Below are 10,111 nucleotides of genomic sequence, written 5' to 3'. Positions count from 1 at the left end.
GATTTGTTATATTTGGCCTCAAAGGATATTAGCAAGAATAACAACTGGAAGAAGCAAGGAGGCAAACTTAGGATTGATATAAGAAATAAATTCCTAGAAATTGGAAATATAAAAAAATTGAATAGGATGTCTTGGGAGGTGATTGTTTTCCTTCACTGAAGTTCTTCAAGCATAATGTGAATGACTACATGTGGAATTTTTTTGGGGGGTGCCTTATTTTCCAATTATGTGTTGTATTATATGCCCACTGGTATCTCTTTTACTCTGAATTATATTGTAGAAAGCAGTGCCTGACATACTACCAATGCTTAGAGATTATTTTTTTTTTAAATTTTAGTTATTTCATTTTGAACTTAAATGAAACAAGCATTTCCATAGCATAGAAGAATAGGGAAAAAAGATTGCACATGAAACTTCAAATATATTATGTCCAACATTCTATTCCCTTTAAATACACAATAAAGTTATTGTGTAACTTTCTTTTTTTTCTTATTTATTTTTTTCTTTTCTTCCTCCCTCTCACTCACCCTAGAGGTAGCTACCAGTAGACACAAATGTGTGTGCATGTGTATATGTGTGTATATGTATGTAAAACCATTCTATAAATACTTTCACTTATCAGTTCTTTTTCTGGATGCAGATAGTGTCTTCCTTCATAGGTCCTTTGTAATTAACTTAGGTATTTATAATAGTTAAAATAACTTATTCACTAAAAGTAAAAATATTATTACTGTTACTATATGCAACGTTATCTTGCTCATTTCACTCTTCATTATTTATTGCAAGTCTACGCATGATTTTCTAATATCATTGAGCTCATTTCTTATAGTATAGTAGAATTCCATCACGATCATATACAACATGTGTAGCCATTGCCCAATTGATGGGCATCCTTACATTTTCTGTTTATTTGCAGCCACAAAGAAAGATGCTACAAATAAATTTAGAACATGTAGGCTCTTTTCCTTTTTACCTAATCATCTTGGAAAAAAAGACTTAGTATCGGTATTACTGGGTCAAATGGTACAGGCAGTTTAATAACTCTTTGGGCATAATTCCAGATTGCTCTCCAAAATGGTTGGATTAATTCACAGTTCTATCAACAGTGAATTAGTGTCCCAATTTTTGGACACCCCCTCCAACATTTGTTGCTTTCCCCTTCAATCATTTTAGCTAATCTGATAGGCATGAAATGACATCTCAGGGTTGTTTAAACTTGCATTTCCCTAATCAATAATGATTTAGAGCATGTTTGTCATGTGACTATAAATTATTTTAAGTTATTCTTTGAATAATTACTGGTTCATATCCTTTGAGTATGTCAGCCATACCCTTAAAATAAAGGGTGGGGGGGGGAGAGGGAAGCACAAGAGTGTCCTGGAACGTCCAGATCATGAGAAAAGCTGGTCAATCTTTGGTGTGCTCCATTTGAAGGAACTGGGGATGTCTAGACTGGACAGAGAGCAAAATGGGAGGCATTTTCTTTGCCTTACCCCTTTCCAGATAGATACTCTTTTTCCTTCTCACCCCTTTTACAGTTTGCTTTTATTTTTTTCTGTGAAAATGTAAGCTCCATGCTAATAGCTACCATTTTGTTTTCTTAATTTTTTTTCTATTCTTACCGGTTAAAACAGTGCTCAACACACTGGTTGTTCTTTCTCCTTCTTGAAAAGGACCGAAATGACACCACTATGTTGGGGTCAAAATATAGTGTTTCTGATTGTGGCTGATCAGACCAATATGAGCATATGAACATTTGGACATAGTACCTACCAATAGTACCATGCTGTCTGTCCTAAATAAATGTCTATCTAGCAGAGGGGTTTAGGGTTAGACTTACCGAACACAAAGACTGGCATGAGTTTAGAAGAGGAATGATGGAAGGTTGAGTGTAAGGAAAAGCACCCAGAAGATATTATAGATGTACCTTGTTTGCTCTTGAAAATATTTCACTCTTTCACTACTAATGAAAAATCTATGAGGAGCTACCTGAGTTTTCACTAGCCCTGCCAAGGTACTGGGGATGAATCATAGATCAGGATCAGTGTTTGCTGCCAGTAACAGAACTAGGAACAGAAAATCAGCAAAATCAAGACCTGCTTTCCAAGTTCTGTATCTGACATCACAATGACACTATTGACAAAATGGGAGAGGCAGGGGCACTTAGATCATGAATGATACAGTATAGAGGAACATTTGTTCACTCTCACTCAGAGTGGTTAATCCAATGGTTTAGTCTAGGACCTGCATAAAACAACACAACAAATACAAATAAAAACCTCGTATATCACATGTGTGCATGTATGTGTGTGTGTGTGTGTGTGTTATTAAACACCTGAGTCTGGAAAATGCTGCTAGTATGTAGCCCTTGTGTTAGTCACTTTTCTGCCTTTTGATTTTATTCCTTTTGTGAGTTTGGTTACAATACTGTCTGTTGTTAAACCATGCTTTTAAACTTTAGTTCATCATACCAAATTTATATTAAGGTTTATTGAAATATTGCAGACTAGATGAGTAAACAGTTTTCTTAACAGGTTAGGGGTCAATAAAAGAACAGTACTGACCATATCTCTTTCTGCTTTGACTATCTAACATGACTACATCATGTCAAAAAAGAGAATAGAGGTTGTGATTTTCTACGAACAAATTCATTGGCAGTTGTTGCCAATGTTGATGCCCTCTAGTGTTGAGTGGAGCCTATAACCCCTTTGGTGAGCATGGGATTGGCAACAACTAGGGCCTCATCACTGAAAAGAATAAAGTAAGGGGGCAGTTAGCTTCCTCCCCCCACCAGAACTTCCCCACCACATAGAGTTAACTGTACATCTTTGTTTGAGCGCGTTTTCTTTCAGGAGTAGCCTCCACTTTCAATCTAGCTGATATTGATGCATACGGCAAATAGATTGCAGACAGAAAACAAACTTAAAACAGGAATAAATCTGTAACCAACTTGAACTTAGAGGAATTGTCAAAATAGTATATTTCAGAAACAACAAGAAAAACGTACACCATTTACAGAAAAAATATGTGGAAAATACTTCATAGAGAGACAGTAGGGCATGGTAAATAAAGAACCAGCCTTTGCAGCCCCAGGCACCACCACTAGCCCTGATGTAACATAGCAGTACAATTATCGTTTTGCTGCTTAACTCTCAGTGTCCCAGGCAAATCTGCAAGTCTCTAAGTAACAGGCAAGTGGCAATCTGAATTAGTGGAAGGAATTTTCATACCAATAATTATCTCCAAATCACAAATTTGGAACAAAACAAAACAAAATATATTACATATTCAAATATTATAATTACAAGTAATGGGGTGGGTTATTCCAACTTCTGATTTTATATAAGAAGAGATTGAATCAAAGATATTCATTTACCAGATACTTTTTTGTAATACAATTTACATTATCAAAAATTCATATCTATGAAAATAAAAATTTACTTAAATAACTACCACATCAATTAGTTTCAAAATTGTATGTTTGGAATATTTTAAATATGCTAATTTGTTTTCATACAGACACTTCCTCTTAACATACAAATTAATCTTACTAAAAAATATATTCTCAAATAACAGTTTATCAAGCATTAATGTTGTTGTTTGCTTTTTGATAGTATATAAATAACAGTGACTATAATGTTCACTTATTTACCATATAATAAAAATTGTACTTTGCTCTTTTGCTTTTCTTCATGTGAATCACTTGATATAAGTCTTTTCATACTAGGAAAATTTCAGTTTTTTCATAGTTTCATTTATTCCCTACAGTATCACATTGGCATTTGTATGTACACAATTATAAGTCAGACAAATAAATATATGAATTTTGCACAAACAACAGAGAAAACATGATAATCTACATAGTATGTACATTTATCAGGATATGTTCCTAAGGCAAAAAAGGAAGAAAAAATAAAACATTATGCAAAAAAAGTTTGAGCTTCAGTTCAGTATTCAGTTTATATCTCCAGAAAAGGAGATATATATTGTACAAACATTATCTTATTTTTCTCAAAATGGAAAAAAAAATCTTTTTCTTCATTAGGGAGAATTATCTTTTTAGCGGGTAGGGGGAAAACACTCTTTCAGAAGTAATTGAAGGTGAATAGAGATGACTTTGTTAAGAAGGTTTTGGCCACTTTAGAACAGTGGTTCTTACTTTTTTTGTGTTATGGATGCCTTTGGAATTCTTAGAAAAAATTTCATAATCAACAGAAGTGCTAAATCTCATAGTTTCATGATAGTAAAGATACAGTTTCTTTCTCATCCAAGTTCAAGAAATTTGTGAAATCTATCCAAAGATTTCATGGATCTAAGATTAAGAAAGACTTCTTTAGAGGCAATAGGGTGTAGCAAATGTAACATTGTTTACTGGAAAGCATAGCTACCTGGATTTTAAGAATTGAGACTTAGATTTGTGAGCTCAAAGCCTTGACTATTACACTTACTGTATGACAGTGGGGAAGAAATCATATGAGGATTATTTTTCCTTATTATAAAATGGGATTGATTTTCTACCTTAAAATATTATTTGGAGGGGCGGAGCCCAGATGGCCGCATGAAGGCAGCATCTTACTGGAGCTCTCTCACAAGGTCTGTCAGATTCCTATAAAAAAGTGAATTTGAGCAGATTTGAGAGAGTCAGAAACCGCGAGCAGTCGGCGTGGGGCAAATTTCCGAGCCGGGAGAGTCTGAAAGGCCGGAGGCACGAACCTGCAGGCGCGGAGAGTGCTCGGTGCAGAGCTGCTCCAGACCAAGGCGGAAGCGGCTGGCCAGGAAATCCACGTGGGAGACGGGCTGGGAGAAAGCTGGGCGCCCGAAACCGGTGGAGATCCCCAGGCCTCCCAACACAGGATGGCAGTCTCTGGGAGCGACGAGAGGCAGCGCAACGCCACCAGCCTTGAAAACACCCACTCCTGACGCCTGCAAAACCCAGGAACGCGGCTTCTTGAACTTCTGGAAGACTCAATGGCCAGGTAAACGGCTCTAACCCCTCCCCCCCTCACCCAGAGAATTCCTCGGGGAAAAAAAAAAAAAAGAGAACTGAAACAGAGGAGAGAGTAGTGGGGCCTCACAGGACAAATACTAGAAAGGAGTCAATGACAGGAGCCCAGACGTAACCTTGCTCCCCCAGGGGAAGTGCCAGACATCAGCTCAAACAACAAACAGCTGAGACCATTGCTGAAAAGCAAGTGCTGGAGAACACCCACAGGGAGTGAGACGCCAGGGAGCCAGACCCCTCCCCCACACCTCAGGAAACTGAAGGTTTTAATTCTAGACTCACAACCCCCAGAATAAGAAAGCTGGGACAGAGAGCCCAAAGATAGAAATTTGTTGTAACGCCAGGAAAAGGGAAAACAACAAATATGAAGAAGAATACAAAAAAACTGAGGACAATAGATTCTTTTTATGGAGACAGGCAGGATCAAAATATCGACATGGAGGAGGACGGCATTGACACGGTAGATACATCAGATACCTCAAAAGCTAATATGAACTGGTCTCCAGCCCAAAAAGCACTGCTGGAAGAGCTAAAGGAGGATTTTAAAAACCAAATTAGGGAGGTAAAAGAAAACATGGAAAAAATGGAAAAGTCCCTAAAGAATAAGATTGGTGAAATGGCTACGGAGATACAGAATCTAAAGAGAGAAAATGACACCCTGAGAGGTGAAATCAACCAATTGAAAATGGAGGCTCAAAAGCAAAATGTAAACACTAACTCATTTAAAATTAGACTTGAGCAAGTGGAAGCTAATGAATCTATGAGGCATCAAGAAGTAATAAAACAAAACGTAAAGAATGAAAAAATAGAAAAAAATGTGAAATATCTGATTGGCAAGACAACTGACCTGGAAAATAGATCCAGGAGAGACAATTTGAGAGTTATTGGTCTACCGGAAATCCCCGATGAAAAAAGGAGCCTTGACAGCATCTTCGAAGAAATTATCAAAGACAACTGCCCAGAGGTCCTAGAACCAGAGGGCAAAATAGTCATTGAAAGAATTCACCGATCACCCCCTGAAAGAGATCCCAAACTGAAAACACCAAGAAATATTATAGCCAAATTTCAGAGCTATAAACTTAAGGAGAAAATACTGCAAGCAGCCAAAAAGAAGCAATTCAAATATCGTGGAACTACAGTCAGGATCACGCAGGATTTCTCAGCTTCCACATTAAAAGACAGGAGAAATTGGAATATGATATTCTGAAGGGCAAAGGAGCTGGGACTACAACCAAGGATCAACTACCCAGCAAAACTAAGCATAATTTTCCAGGCAAGGCGATGGACATTCAATGAAATAAGGGAATTCCAGACCTTCCTGATGAAAAGGCCAGAACTCAACGGAAAATTTGATCCCCAAATACAAAACTCAAGAGAGACATAAAAAGGTAACCAGGGGGAAAAACCCCACAAACCTCATTAACCAATAAGCTTAGGTTGTTTACATCTTTAAGTGGGATTATATCATCTTATGTATGTTTTTATGTATATATATATATATATATATATATATATATATATATATATATACATGTATAAGTCATTCTTGTGAATGGTACAACTATTATGACAAATGAAAGGGATATACACAGGTTGTGAATGCCTGTATAAATTAACCGATGTAAAGATATAAAATATAAATAAGAGATATAAAGGGAGGGCTATGAGGGAAGTGGTAAAGAGGTAGTAGAAAAGGGTAAATTACACCAAAGGAAGTGGCAAAAAAACATATTATAGTAGAAGGAAAGAAGGGAGGGAAAAGAGCAGTATTTGAGCTTTACTGTCATCTGATCTAGTTCAAGAAGGGAATAACATACTCTGATAAGTTTAGAAATCTAACTTGTCCTACGGGAAGTGGGAGGGAAAGGGAGGAAAAAGGGAGGGGGGAGGGCAGAAGGAAGAGGAGAAGTAGCAAGTGGGTAACAGTAAGATAAGGGAGGGGAATAAAGAGGGAGGGTTAACTGAGGAAAGCGGCGGTCAAAAGCAAAACTTTGTTGAGGAGGAGAAGGGGAAAGGGAGAAATAAAAGCATAAACAGGGGGAATTAGGATGGAGAAAAAGACACAGATAGAAATCATAACCCTGAACGTGCAGGGGATTAACATTCTCACAAAACAGAAGCAGATAGCAGAACGGATTAAAAACCATAATCCTACAATATGCTGTTTACAAGAAACGCATCTGAAACAGGGGGATACACATAGGGTTAAGGTAAAAGGCTGGAGTAAAATATATTGTGCCTCAGCTAAAGTAAAAAAAGCAGGTGTAGCAATCCTAATCTCAGACAAAGCAAAAGTAAAGATAGATCTAATTAAAAGAGATAAGGAAGGACATTATATCCTGCTAAAAGGCACCATAAACAATGAAGCAATATCATTGCTTAACATATATGCGCCAAGTGGTAAGGCATACAAATTCTTAGAGGAGAGGTTAAGGGAGTTACAGGAAGAAATAGACAGCAAAACTATAATATTGGGAGACCTCAACCTCCCCCTTTCTGAACTTGATAAATCTAACCTCAAAATAAATAAGAAAAAAGTTAAGGAGGTAAACAGAATTTTAGAAAAGGCAGATATGATAGACCTCTGGAGAAAACTGAATGGGGATAAAAAGGAATATACTTTCTTCTCAGAAGTACATGGCACATACTCAAAAATTGACCATGTACTAGGGCATAAAAACCTCACAATCCAGTGCAGAAAAGCAGAAGTAGTCAATGCATCCTTTTCAGATCATGATGCAATAAGAATCATTTTTAATAAAGTACCATGGAAAAACAAGCTAAAAACTAATTGGAAACTAAATAATTTAATTCTAAAGAGTGAGTGGGCCAAAGAACAAATCAGAGAAACAATTAATAATTTCATTCAAGAGAATGACAATAATGAAACAACATACCAAAACTTATGGGATGCAGCAAAAGCAGTTCTTAGGGGGAGTTTTATATCTCTAAATGCCTACATGAATAAAATAGGGAAAGAGGAGATCAATGATCTGGGCATACAGCTGAAAAAGCTAGAAAAAGAGCAAATTGAAAACCCCCCAATTAAATACCAAATTAGAAATACTGAAAATCAAAGGAGAGATTAATAAAATTGAAACCAAGAAAACTATTGAATTAATAAATAAAACAAAGAGCTGGTTTTATGAAAAAACCAATAAAATTGACAAACCTTTGGCCAATTTGATTAAAAAAAAGAAAGAAGAAAATCATATTACCAGTATCAAAAATGAAAAGGGTGAGGTCACCTCTAATGAAGAGGAAATCAAAACAATAATTAGGAATTATTTTGCCCAACTGTATGCCCATAAATTTGACAACCTTAGAGATATGGATGAATATCTACAAAAACATAAACTGCCCAGACTAACAGAGAAGGAAGTGAAATTTCTTAATGACCCCATATCAGAAAAAGAAATTGAGCAGGCCATCAACGAACTCCCTAGGAAAAAATCTCCAGGTCCAGATGCCTTTACATGTGAATTCTATCAAACATTTAAAGAACAACTAATTCCAATACTTTGTAGACTATTTGGGAAAATAGGTGAAGAAGGAGTCCTACCAAATTCTTTTTATGACACAAATATGGTACTAATACCCAAACCAGGTAGAGTTAAAACAGAGAAAGAAAATTATAGACCAATTTCTCTAATGAATATTGATGCAAAAATTTTAAATAAAATATTAGCAAAAAGATTGCAGCAACTCATTATGAGAATAATACACTATGACCAGGTAGGATTTATTCCAGGAATGCAAGGATGGTTCAATATTAGGAAAACTATTAGCATAATTGACCATATCAACAACAAAACTAGCAGAAATCATATGATCATCTCAATAGACGCAGAAAAAGCCTTTGACAAAGTACAACACCCATTCCTATTAAAAACACTAGAAAGCACAGGAATAAGTGGAACCTTCCTCAAAATTATAAATAGCATCTACCTAAAACCATCAACAAGCATTATTTGTAATGGGGATAAACTAGATGCATTCCCAATAAGATCAGGGGTGAAACAAGGATGTCCATTATCACCCCTATTATTCAATTTGGTACTGGAAGCATTAGCTGTAGCAATAAGAGAAGAAAAAGAAATTGAAGGAATTAGAATAGGAAAAAAAGAAACTAAATTATCACTTTTTGCAGATGATATGATGATTTATCTAGAGAATCCTAGAGAATCAAGTAAAAAACTACTTGAAATAATAAACAACTTTAGCAAAGTTGCAGGATATAAAATAAACCCACATAAATCCTCAGCATTCCTATACATTACTGACAAAGCCCAACAGCAAGAGATAGAAAGAGAAATTCCATTCAAAGTTACTGAAGGCACTATAAAATATTTGGGAGTCTATTTGCCAAGACAAACCCAGGGCCTATATGAACATAACTATGAAACACTTTTCACGCGAATAAAATCAGATCTAAATAAATGGAGAAATATCAGTTGCTCATGGTTAGGCCGAGCTAATATAATAAAAATGACAATCCTACCTAAATTAATCTATCTATTCAGTGCCATACCAATCGAACTACCAAATTTTTTTTTTTTTACTGAGCTGGACAAAATAATAACAAAATTCATTTGGAAAAACAAGAGGTCTAGAGTATCTAGGATATCAATGAAAAGACATGCTAGAGATGGTGGCTTAGCCACACCAGATATTAAACTGTATTACACAGCAGCAGTCATCAAAACTGCCTGGTACTGGTTAAGAAACAGGGGTGTGGATCAGTGGAATAGGATAGGTACACAAATAGGTGAAATCAACAAGTTTAGCAATCTACTCTTTGATAAACCCAAAGAGGCCAGTTTCTGGGCTAATAATTCACTATTTCACAAAAACTGTTGGGAAAATTGGAAAATGGTAGGGCAAAAACTGGGCATAGACCAATATCTTACACCATATACCAAAATAAAGTCAAAATGGGTTCATGATTTAGGAGTAAAAGTTGATACTCTAAGTAATTTGGGAAAGCAAGGAATAGTTTACTTATCAGATTTGTGGAAAAGTAAAGAATTCATGACCCAACAAGAGATAGAGAGCATTACAAAATGCAAAATGGATAATTTTGATTATGTCAAATTGAAATGTTTTTGT

This window comes from Trichosurus vulpecula, chromosome 4 (genome assembly GCF_011100635.1).
Source record: "Trichosurus vulpecula isolate mTriVul1 chromosome 4, mTriVul1.pri, whole genome shotgun sequence".
Taxonomy (NCBI): domain Eukaryota; kingdom Metazoa; phylum Chordata; class Mammalia; order Diprotodontia; family Phalangeridae; genus Trichosurus; species Trichosurus vulpecula.
The sequence above is the reverse complement of the archived record's forward strand: the minus strand, read 5'-3'. Positions refer to the sequence as shown.